Source organism: Theobroma cacao, chromosome 1 (genome assembly GCF_000208745.1).
Source record: "Theobroma cacao cultivar B97-61/B2 chromosome 1, Criollo_cocoa_genome_V2, whole genome shotgun sequence".
Classification (NCBI taxonomy): domain Eukaryota; kingdom Viridiplantae; phylum Streptophyta; class Magnoliopsida; order Malvales; family Malvaceae; genus Theobroma; species Theobroma cacao.
Genome location: NC_030850.1, coordinates 15,915,047 through 15,926,675, shown reverse-complemented (window position 1 = coordinate 15,926,675; position 11,629 = coordinate 15,915,047).

Below are 11,629 nucleotides of genomic sequence, written 5' to 3'. Positions count from 1 at the left end.
ATATATATATATATATATATATATACATATATGGTATATGTTTGTAAATGCAAATATGTGAGCATTTGATTTGTTGAAATTTGAGAGTTTACATGTGTTATATGTTGCTATTGTTATTTTAGCAGGATGGCTTGTTTTAAAGGAAAATGAGACTTTTTCCTTGATGTTCTTACTCTCGCTGTAACGAGAAACTCTCGGGTTTGAGGGCCTTCACCAAACCTGGTTCTCGTTGCAGCGAGAAACTTTCTGTCCATTTTGGCTAACTTGTGGGTTTTGCTATATTTTTCGATTCTTTGGTACCATAGTTAAGTGTGGATCTTTTAAGTGATTTACTCATAAGGGGTTTACATTAGGGCTTCTACTAAGAACTAGAACAAATTACATTGTTTTGAGAAAATGAGTGCATCATGATTTTAATAAACATTCCTTATGGTATGCTTGTTCCCTTTTTGTTCACTCACTGAGTTTATGCTCACCGCTTTCAACTTCATGTTTTCAGATTAAGAGACAGTTGGTAACTAGGACGAGGTGTCCTCATGGGCTTGTATCCATCTTTTGGTAGGTGTCTCGGCATTCAGTAGCTGTACATTCATCCAAGTCTTTCTGCTGGACATCTAGTCTCTTTTTGTTGTGTATAGACGAACCTAATGTGAAATATTAAGATACATGTGTAGACAGTGTATATACACTTGTTTGGCATGCCAGTATGAAGTGGCAATGCTTAATATTATTTTGATTCTAAGTTATGATATATGACTTAGTAGTTTATGATGGAATGATGAACATGTCAAATTAATAGGCTTGCTTGGGCTTAGTGGACTACGTCCATTGGGCCCATGCGCCGGTCATGACCCAGAATTTGGGTCGTGACATAAGTCATCTCTGTCTCTGAACCCAATTTCTAACAGTAAGCTTTTAGTTGACTAATAATGCTTCTTAGTCGATTAAGTTGTCTTTGTCTCTGAACCCAATTTTTGGCAATAAGCTCTTAGTCAACTAACAATGCTTCTTAGTCGATTAAGTTGTCTCTGTCTCTAATCAGCCATCTTTATTCTTGAGTTTTAGTTAACTAACTCCCTTATTTATCCAACTAAAAGGCTTTTGTTTTGTGGCTCAATTTTAGCTCCTAATTCTTATGTTGCATTTTAGTGATTAATTTATTATTGGCATACATTTTTCATCCTGCACACTCAAGTAACATAGTTAGACATAAATGAGTGGGAATGTTTTATCATCATCAAAAACTAATGAAGCCAACACAAAGGTAAATACTTACTTCATTTGAGCTAATTTTTCTTTTCTCACTACACCAAAGCTAAAATCTCTAACATTCAACATTTGTAAGGCAAATATTTGCTATTACTCCTTTGCACACACATCTTGTAAAGGTTTTAGCTTAATTTTGAAAAGCTATTTGTTGGTTATTGCTTAATGTTGTTAAAAAACAACAATTTATTTGTGGACTGTGTAAGGGTTATCACTTGATCTCATGAAAAAACCATTGCAAGAGTTATCGCTTGATCTCATTAAAAATCAAGAATCCTTTGTGGATTATATGAGGGTTATCGCTTTGTCCTGTTAAAAAGCAAGAATCTTTGATAGTGGATTGAAATTTCAGTTACCAAGGGAGTGAATGTAGGGATCGAAAAAGTCAAACCACTATAAGTTCTTTGTGACTTTTTTTAATTTTACGCATTATTATTTATTGCTCATATTTGTCTTAGGAAATTAGTTTTTATATTGATTTATTGTTCTACACTTAGGAATATATTTTTCCCTTTACTTTTCATAGTTAGCATTTAACTTAGGAAAAATATTTTACTTTGATATATTATTTTTATGTTTAGCAATTTATTGTTGAAAACTTGTTTTTGTTTTTGATATTAAAAAATATTTTAAGGTAAAAAAGTTTTTATTTTTATACTTAGATTTTCAAAGAAATTTCAATATAGCAATTCACCTCCCTCTTGGTATATTCCCTTTTGAGACTTATAGACTAATAGTTACTATTAGACCTTGCTCCCTTTTGGAGTGCTCTATACATAAATTAGATAAAAAAAATATGGAGAAACAAATGAATAAGTAGCACTAGGATCATATCGTAGGCGTGCATTTATAGAATACACAAGTAGAGTACTTGTGACAACTGCATTTGATGCTTGTGCATCTTGTGGAGTGAATGCATAAACTCTGGGTTTTCCTTAACTAATTGCACCATGAAGTCCATACCCTAATGCTCTACCTCGAGAAGTATTATCGACACCTTTGCCCCTAGATCTTTCGACCTCTTTGATAAGTTGTGCAACAATGAGAGCAAGTGTTAACACTGGTTGGGTATATCCTTGTGACTTTTGATGCTTAGGGTAGTTCTTTAGGATATGTCCTGGTAAGCCACATGTAAAAAAAAAAAAGTCTCCTTACGTCAATTTCCTTGGTGCTTCTTGTGACAAGTAGGCCATTATAGTGTAGACTGACGATCATGCTCGGAAGTTTGTTTTTTGGGTGGTCAACCATCATGCCTATCCCATTTGGCATCGTTACCCCTAGAACCAATCCTTTAACGAGAATACTGAGTACATTTTTATTGGCTTGGGGAGAAAGATGCCCCACCACCTCTAGAATTTCTATGACTCTCAATCTTGGTCCTCTTGGACCTATCTCTAGCTGCTCGAATCTCAATAGTCCTTATTTCTATCTTCTAAGCACAATCTATGGCTAAGGAATAGGAATCAAAGTCTCGGCATGTCACTCCTTTAAATAGCAATTCACACAGTCCATCCATAAACCTCTTGATCTTCATCTCCTTCATAAAGACGAGATACGATGCATATTGAGTAAGTTGAGTGAACTTAATATTACACTTAGATACTATTATTCTCAGAGTTTGTATCCGTGCCTAAAACTCTCAAGCTTTAACATGTTGCACACTAAAGGTCAAAAAGCAGTTCAAAATGTATAACTGAACTTATCCTAAGTGGCGCATGCTTGTTTAAACCACATCATCCAATCAGAATGCAGCCAATTCCATGGCTTTAGTGCTAGAACATCTCAGTGCGATACATATCTTATCCACGTTATACAAGAAAACTTGGGGTTTCTTTGACACATTGGACCCATGAAAGATGAAGGTTTCATCCTTAATAAATCTAGTAAGGAAATATCCGTACTACCTTTAACAGTCTTAGACTATTAGAGGTCATCTTGATCTTGTTAACTAAGGGAGGCTTGTACAGTAGCTTGTCCCTTACCTTGTTATCTCTGCCTTAACATTTATTAAGCTATAACTCTCATAATCTAGAGCTTGATACTCCACAAAGTCATCGTTTGGTGTTTCGACTCTCACTGAACTCATGGCTCTACTGTGTCCACCACGATCTTCAGCAATGGGAGTCTGTAGTCTAGTTGTAACATCTATGGGAGTCTCCTGCTTTACAACATGTTTAGAAACCGTTCGAGTTCTAGGCGGCATAATCGCCTAGATAAGAGCAAGTATAAACAAGGTTTCAATATCTAGACATGTATATATACAAGTGACATCTATAAATGGGAACTTAAGCTTGGAAGACAAACAAGGAATCATGTACTAGTCTCTCATTTCTAATTTGTGCTCAGGTACACAAACCAAAAACAAGATTCTCACATAGAACCCTTGCACTTCACAACATGACTGAGAAAAACATAGGACTTGTGATACCAACTTTGTCACATCCTATTTTTGGGAGGATCATAATCAGTGCATGGACCTTTATGGGTATTGCCCTCTAGGCCCAAGCAAGCCTTAATCGACATGTATGGGCTTGTCATCCATCGCATTCATTCATCCTAATACAACATAATACATGTTGGCTCCATTAGTTTTTGATGATAGTAAAACATTCCCATTCATTTGTGTCTAATAATTCTACTTGAGTGTGCAACACAAGAATTGTATGCTAATGATAAATAAATAATTCCATGGGACATATCAAAAAGTATATGAATAAGAAGCCACAACTAATCAATAATACGGAAGTTCCTTAGTTGAATAATGAAGGGTTAGTCAACTAAAGTTTGAATCAGAAGTTCGTGGGCTCAAGAGTATTGAGAAATAGAAAAGACTTAATCGACCAAGAAATGGGTTAGTTGACTAAGAGTCTACTGCCAAAAATCTGGACTTCAAGACAGAACCAACTTAATCGACTAAGAAGGAAGTTAGTTAACTAAGTGCTCATTGCCAGAAGCAGAGAACAGAAGACAGAAACAACTTAGTCGACTAAGATATTAGTTAGTCGACTAAGAGCATTCTGTCAAAAAATTTGAATTGTGCACTAGAAGGTAGATTAATGGCCAGAATTGCAACAAAACTATTTCCAACGGTCAAAAACTGCTCAACACCTATCAAAGCTGATTTTCCAAGTATTTAAGAGGCTTCCAATGGCTAGAAATGAAATTAAGGCTTCCAAGAACAAAAATGGCTCAAAAACTAGCAAAAACTTTTTGTATTTTTCTGCACTCCACGCCTATCCTAGTAAAAGATTCAAGCACTTCACTTTGTACCACTTAGATTAAGCAAGTGATCATAGGTACACCTTTATTTCTCTTTTCTTTGTATACTCAGAGTGTGCGAGACACTCAAAGAGAATTTATTCAAGCTTGAATTGCTTGATTGAGTGTATAGGTTGAAACTTAGCCTAGAAAAGTTAGTTGTTGGGTTTTGGTTGATTCCTATAAAAACCATTATGAAAGGTTTTGGCTGAGCCTAGTAAAAGCCATTGTAAAGCTTGGTGGAAGCTTGTGAATTTCACCATTCATAGTGGATTTGTTTGGAAAATCCTTGGTTGAATAATCAAGGTAGTGGATGTAAGTCTTGGACAGAACCACTCTAAATTTTGGTGTGATTGTCTACTCTATTTTTTTAGTTTTTCATTCATCTTTAAATCCTTCTTTTACCTTTCATTTGTCCCCAATTAGAAGTCAATTTTAACAAGAGCCAAAAAGTGTTATTCACCCCCTCTCTATCACATTTACTTGGGACCAACAATATAGATCTACAAGTCTAAACATAAAAGTGATATATTCCTTTCATTTAATATCATCATTCATATAACATGTAAATTCTATGGTTTGGCACACATCTTGTGTCATTATCATCTATGGTCATCTCACCATAGATATCAACATTTCTATGCACTCATTCTAGGGCTCAGCATAAAATTCTGAATCGTAAAGCAAATATGAATATAGCAATACTTATTTACAAGCCAAGTATCGTAGTAATTATAAATAGTTCAAGACTTGACTTGACACATTACGAAGTGTAGTGACACTGGTGGCTAGAAAGAAGGCACTATTACACCTACCAAATGCAAGCTGAGCTATTCCTCCAAAAGATGTCTAGGTAAGTGAGCTACTAATCTGTAAAAGAAAAATAGGGGAAACTAGAGAGCAAGGCATAAAGACTCCATGAATGGATACGGGAGGGGGACAAGCTAAAGGGAAGATTTTTTGAACTAAATCATGCTTTGGTAAATCAATGTGGTATTCAAAAACAACCATATAATTTTCTCTCAAATGTTGAACAATCTTGTTTCAAACATTTTCGTAAAGCATTTGAAAACCAAGTTGCATAAAAGAGTTAATAAATGTTTATAACTCCGAGAACAATTAGTCATAAGGAGAAAAAGAGAGAGTTCACACCATAGGTATTGGAACCTTTACTGTTGGTAGCAGTATTAATTGTCAAACCACTTGTATGTTGGGCAATTACCCCTTATATAGAGATCTAGAAGTGTTATCAAGTCTTCAACTTAATAGTTCTACCAATCATTCAACACATAATAATATAATTTGGAAATCAAACACGTCATCATTTCATACAAAAGCAGCGTTGTCAAACTCACTTACCCACAGAATGGGTACTGTGGGTACTGGGTAACATTCGCCAAACTCACCTTTATGGGTACTGGGTATTCTTACCCCCACAAAGAGCTTTGTTTATGTAGTATTCTTACCCACATAATGGACTATTATCAAATGGTATTCTTACCTCCACGATGGGCTATAATCAAGTGGTATTCTTACCCCTAAAATGGGTTATAATCAAACGATATTCTTAACCCCAGGATAAGTTATAATCAAGTGGTATACTTACCCCACGTTCAGCTACGATCAAGTGGTATTCTTACCTTCATAATGGGTTATGTTGAATATTTATAACACAAGGAAATTTATATAAAATACCACACAATAGTGTTTCACACATCACGTAAAGTTATTCATCTATTAGATTTATCAGTAGGCACTAATGCATCCACGTATAGTCCTTAAATGGTGGAGACTTATTCGTCCACTCTCACACTCTATATTAGTGGGCATTCTAGCAACCACTTTCACACATATTGGGTGGGTATCTAATCATCCACCTATGCACCTATCTATCATTGCACCATTCGAGCTTCATACGCCCATTCAAGGAGATTTTGAATGAAAACATTTGAATGGGCTTGTCCCCCCTTGTTGAAAACTAATATGTAGTAGAGATATTTACTTATATAGTAAATTGAAAACTTCATTGAAAACATTTATTATCATATAATTTGATCTATCGAAAACAATATAGCATTCAAATAATGTATGCAAATCAAGTTGATAAACTATGCTCAATTTTACCATAAAACATACTTTAAAAAGGTGTACCCACTCACCTTGACAAGAAGCGACTTCCTCTTAGCTTCAAGTCATCAACCATGCTTTGTCCTAGAGTCATGAGCTCTATTAATCACCTAGCCCAATAAATCCTATAGTAAGTATCTTTGTTTTTGGCAAAATCCATTTTCAAAACTAGTCGAGTTATCAAATAATCTTCATTTAAATTATAATAAGTTTCCAAACTTTAAACCCAATCCATATATTAAACAACCTGAATTGTCTTTACCTTCACAACCTTTTTAGAGAGCAAAACCTCTAAAATCCTTAGATTAAAAATAGATTAAATGAGCTTAAATTCATTAAATCATAGAGTTAAGTCATAACCATGAGTTTCAAACCCAAAAATGCCAAATGTTACCTTAGATTTGAGTTTGGAAGGTTGAATCCTTGCTAAATGGGGTCTTGAGAGGTTGAAAAAGGTTTTAGAAGTTGTTAGGGATGAGTTGGAAACTGAAAGAGTGAAGAATGAATTCTAGGACTCGAGTTGGGTTTTATATTTTTTCCACATTGGAACCTAAGGTTGACCCTTTAAACCTTAGGGGTCGATTTTGGGGTTTTATTTTTCTACCCAGGGATATTGGGATCTACCCTTTAACTGTAAAGGATCAATCCTACCAAATTCCAGTAGCTAAATTTGAGTCTCAAGCATGTAGGGATTGACTTTTTTTCCTTTATGGGTCGATCCTCATGTTTCTAGATAATTTTCTAAGTGTTTATCTTTTATGGATCGACCCTTTGACCTTTGGGGGTTGATCCTAGGCAATTCTAAAAGCTTTTCCAAGACTTTTACCTTGTAAGGATCGACCTTCATTTCCTTGGGGGTCAATCATAGACATATCCAAAAGCTAGCTAAGGATCATATAACTCTCAAGATCAACTCTCCTTGACATTGGATTGACCTTCATGCCTTATCTTGTAAAAACAGTTTCTTTTGATTTCCTTTTTCAATCATTTTTCAAACCATCAATCATCAATGAAAGTAACATTACATTACGAAGGAATTTAACATTCAATGGCTGGAAAACTCATTCAATAATCATAACCAATATAACTCATAAAAACTCAAAAACTCACCATGTTCCATATAGTGAAGAAAATTAGGGTTTCACATATAATCACATTATTTCAATCACTAAGCACGTGGCATCGAGTACTTTATCATACATCATGAAAAATCTACCTCTTGAGGTATGGCCAACATTCAATAAACATAAGAAATTCATTTCAAGTATAAAGCCTTGCATCATATCATAATAATTTTATAGGCACATCATGTGCTCATTGTGTGCACATCTATGGCATCATCACCATAAGCTAAACACATATAAATCACCCATCTTGGTATTCAAAATAATTAACTCAATTATGAGTATCAAAACATGAAATTCTCATTTATTTCACAACATAATATAAGAATGAAGGTAAAAACGACTTGTCAATAGAACATGACCCCGACTTTCTAGGCTTTAAGTAGGTTGCTATATCACCTACTGATAATGAATCAGATCTTGTCTCTATGACAAGGTAGAAAGCTAAGCATTGACCCACAAAAAAAAAAGGGAAATTAATGTGTGAGTCACAAAGTCTACGTAGGGTGAATACGAGAAAGGACAAGTCAAGGTCTAGAGTTTTTGCACAAATTACATCTTTAATGTAAACATGAATATTTAGATAAACTTACTTTATTCTTTTCCAATTATCATAAAACTGAGTTGCCACAAATCAATCACATTTGTTTAGTGAAATCAACATTTTGTAAACATATAGTTCTTTAAGTAAGCTGAACATTTATGCAAAACCTTTAGAAAAAGCAAGCAAGCTATACTTTACCTAGTATCGAATCCTTTATAAGGGATAACGAACTTAACCATTTAACCCAAACTATGGGTAATCTACTCCAACATTCCCATAAACCATATGAGTCACTCATATACTCAAGATTTTTTCTAAGATTCAATCGTATAACATCATGTGATCATCTATCAATCCATACAACTCAAACTAGTGTCTTGGCACTTATTCTATCTATCAATCTATCTAGCTTAACTTATAATCTAAAGTTCAACATATCATTCAATCAATCACCCCAAACATAATAACACAATCACAAAAGAAATATCACAAAGACAAAATTAGTATGCAATCATCATGTATGCAATGTGGATGCCTACTGGTCTTGGACCACGTCTAGGTATCCCATGTTTGGGTCTCATGAGTGGCATATCAACCTCACTCACGCTGATGGTCATCACCACGTGGTGGAATCTACATCACAATAAATAGCGATCGCTCTACTCATATCACTGAGTGCCATCACCACATGTGGAATGTTGCATCACACTGTATGGAAACACTATCATACATTTTACTAGGTGCCATCAGCATGTGTGGAATATCAACTCAGACCATGTGAAAACACTAGGAAACAATCTCATACAAAGAATTTTCCTCATAACTCATTTCATTAACAACACATACTCAAGTTTACCTAGACTCATACTGCACCTTTAAACTTCCTTATAAGGTATATGAAACTACATCACATATTCAAAGAATCATGATTCACCTATTCAAGTACTATTCACATAAAACATATCATAAGCAAAAGGGTGGGAATGTCCACATCCACCTAAGCATTCACCTCTAGTTTCCATAGCAACAATTTAGGTACTATTTTACTAGAAATTGTGTTCTCCCAAACATAATCAATCATCATACTTATCATCAAGTACGAAGGTGGGAAATTTATGTCCACTTATCATCTATAATTCCATACACATTTCTTATTTCACATACATAACGAAATTAAGGCATTTAAAGTAAAACATTGGAAAGGGTTTGTCCCTTTTTGTTGAAACTAAAACATAGTAATAATATTTACTTACATATATAGATCCTAAAACTTCTTTCAAACTATTTGGACATAAACATTTTGATTTAATATTGTAAACATAGCATTCAAATCATGCAAGGCAACTAATTCAAAAAACCATGCTTAGCTTTATATACTAAAGTAGTTTAAAAGGGTGTACTGCTGACCTTGACAAAAACATGTTTTCTAAGCCTCACTTCATCAATCCTCACTTGTTCTACAATCTCCAAGCTAAACAAATCCTAGCATAATAATTTCTATCATAAGTTTCCTAGTTTTCTATTAAACCCATTTATTCAGAACTAGTCTAGTAAATCCATATTTTTTTATCTAACTCTAATAAACTTAAAACTTTAAACTTGAAGCTTATTGTTCAACTATGAACATCCTTACCTCAATATCTTCTTTAGAGAGCAAAAGTCCCAAAAAATCCTTAGCTCAAAAGAGGGTTTTGGTGCTAGAATTTTAAGAAAAAGAAGATTAGGCTAAACCCATGGATTTAGAACTTACAAGTCGTTAATCTTACCTTAAATTCAAGATTGAAAGCTTTAGTCATTGCTATAAGGGTCCATAGAAGCTGTATGAGGGTTTCGAGAGTGAAAGAGAATGTTTGGAGGTTGAGAGAAAGAAAAAATAAGAGTTAGGGCTCAGGCTAGATCTTATATTTTTCACTGTTGTAGCCCAAGGATTTATCTTTTAAAGCTTAGGGGTTGATCCTTAGGTTAAATTTTTTCTTCTCAAGGCTATAACAATTGACCCCTTAACCTCAAAGGGTCGATCTTTTCGAATTTCAAATGTTGATTTTTAGTTCTAACTTGTAAGGATCGATCCTTTAGCCATTATGGGTCAATCTTTTTAATTTCAGAAAGTTTTCCAAGTGTTTTATCTTGTAAAGGTTGACCTTTTAACCCTTGGGAGTTGATCTTTTTTGTTCCAAACACTATTCTAAGACTTTTGTTATGCAGGGATCGACCCTCTTTTCCTTAGGGGTCAATCCTTGACATTTCTAGAAGCTAACTAAGGTTTAAATGGTTCTAGGGATTGACCCTATTTGCCTATGGATCGACCTTTCATGCTTTAACTTGCAAAAACACATTCTTTTCCCTTTCTTTTACCCCTATTCTTTCAACCATCATTCTTTCACAATTAAAACACTATATGGAGGATAAATATAAAACTCCATGGTTAGGAAAACTCATCCAACAACTCTTAAAGAAATAGCTCGATTTGGACATCTCTACTGAAAAATTTCCTACTTTTCTACTGATAATTCGATTGGAAGATGACTTTACCAACAGAGTTATTTATAGATAAAGTTGGTGCCATTTTCTACTTTCGGTGCTTAACCTAATACTGATCGAATACCTACTAATTTGATTGTCAGTAAATTTGATTGACATTTCATCACTATTCCATCAGTACATTCCTCCTAATATGGTAATCGATATTTGGTTGGTTTTCCATTGGTAAATTTTGACAAAATTTCAATGACAGTACGAATTCCATTGGTGAAATTTTGTGTTTTTTTTTATAGTGGTGAAACACTAACAAAAAACCCATCTCTCATATAAAAACAACATAGAAGCTGCATCTCTTTTATAATTCTAAAGGCTAAAACCTACTGCATATTTATAGAGCTTATTATTGGTCACTAAGAATTCTTAATCATTAAAACTCTTATTTAGTAAGTATATTTACCCCATTAATATAGTTAATCACCTAGTAACTTTCAATCAATATAATCCTCTAAAATTTAAATTGATTTTTAATTAAAATTTAAGTTAAATATGTAATACAAATATTAAATTTTATGACATGTTTAAAGGATAATAATGTTAATACTTAATTTAACTGTTTCTTGAAAATTCAATTTTAGATTCGGTAAGCTAACTGTTACAAACATCTATTGCTACAACTTCTCGCAAAATGCATGCATGTTTCTTGCTCATGCTATTAACATTGCACATATACCCTCTTACTCCTCTTTGACTATTTTTAATGTTAAAGGGTTCTTTTTTGACGTTTATTAAAAATGATAAAAGGGTGAACTTTCAACTCACTCAAGACCGT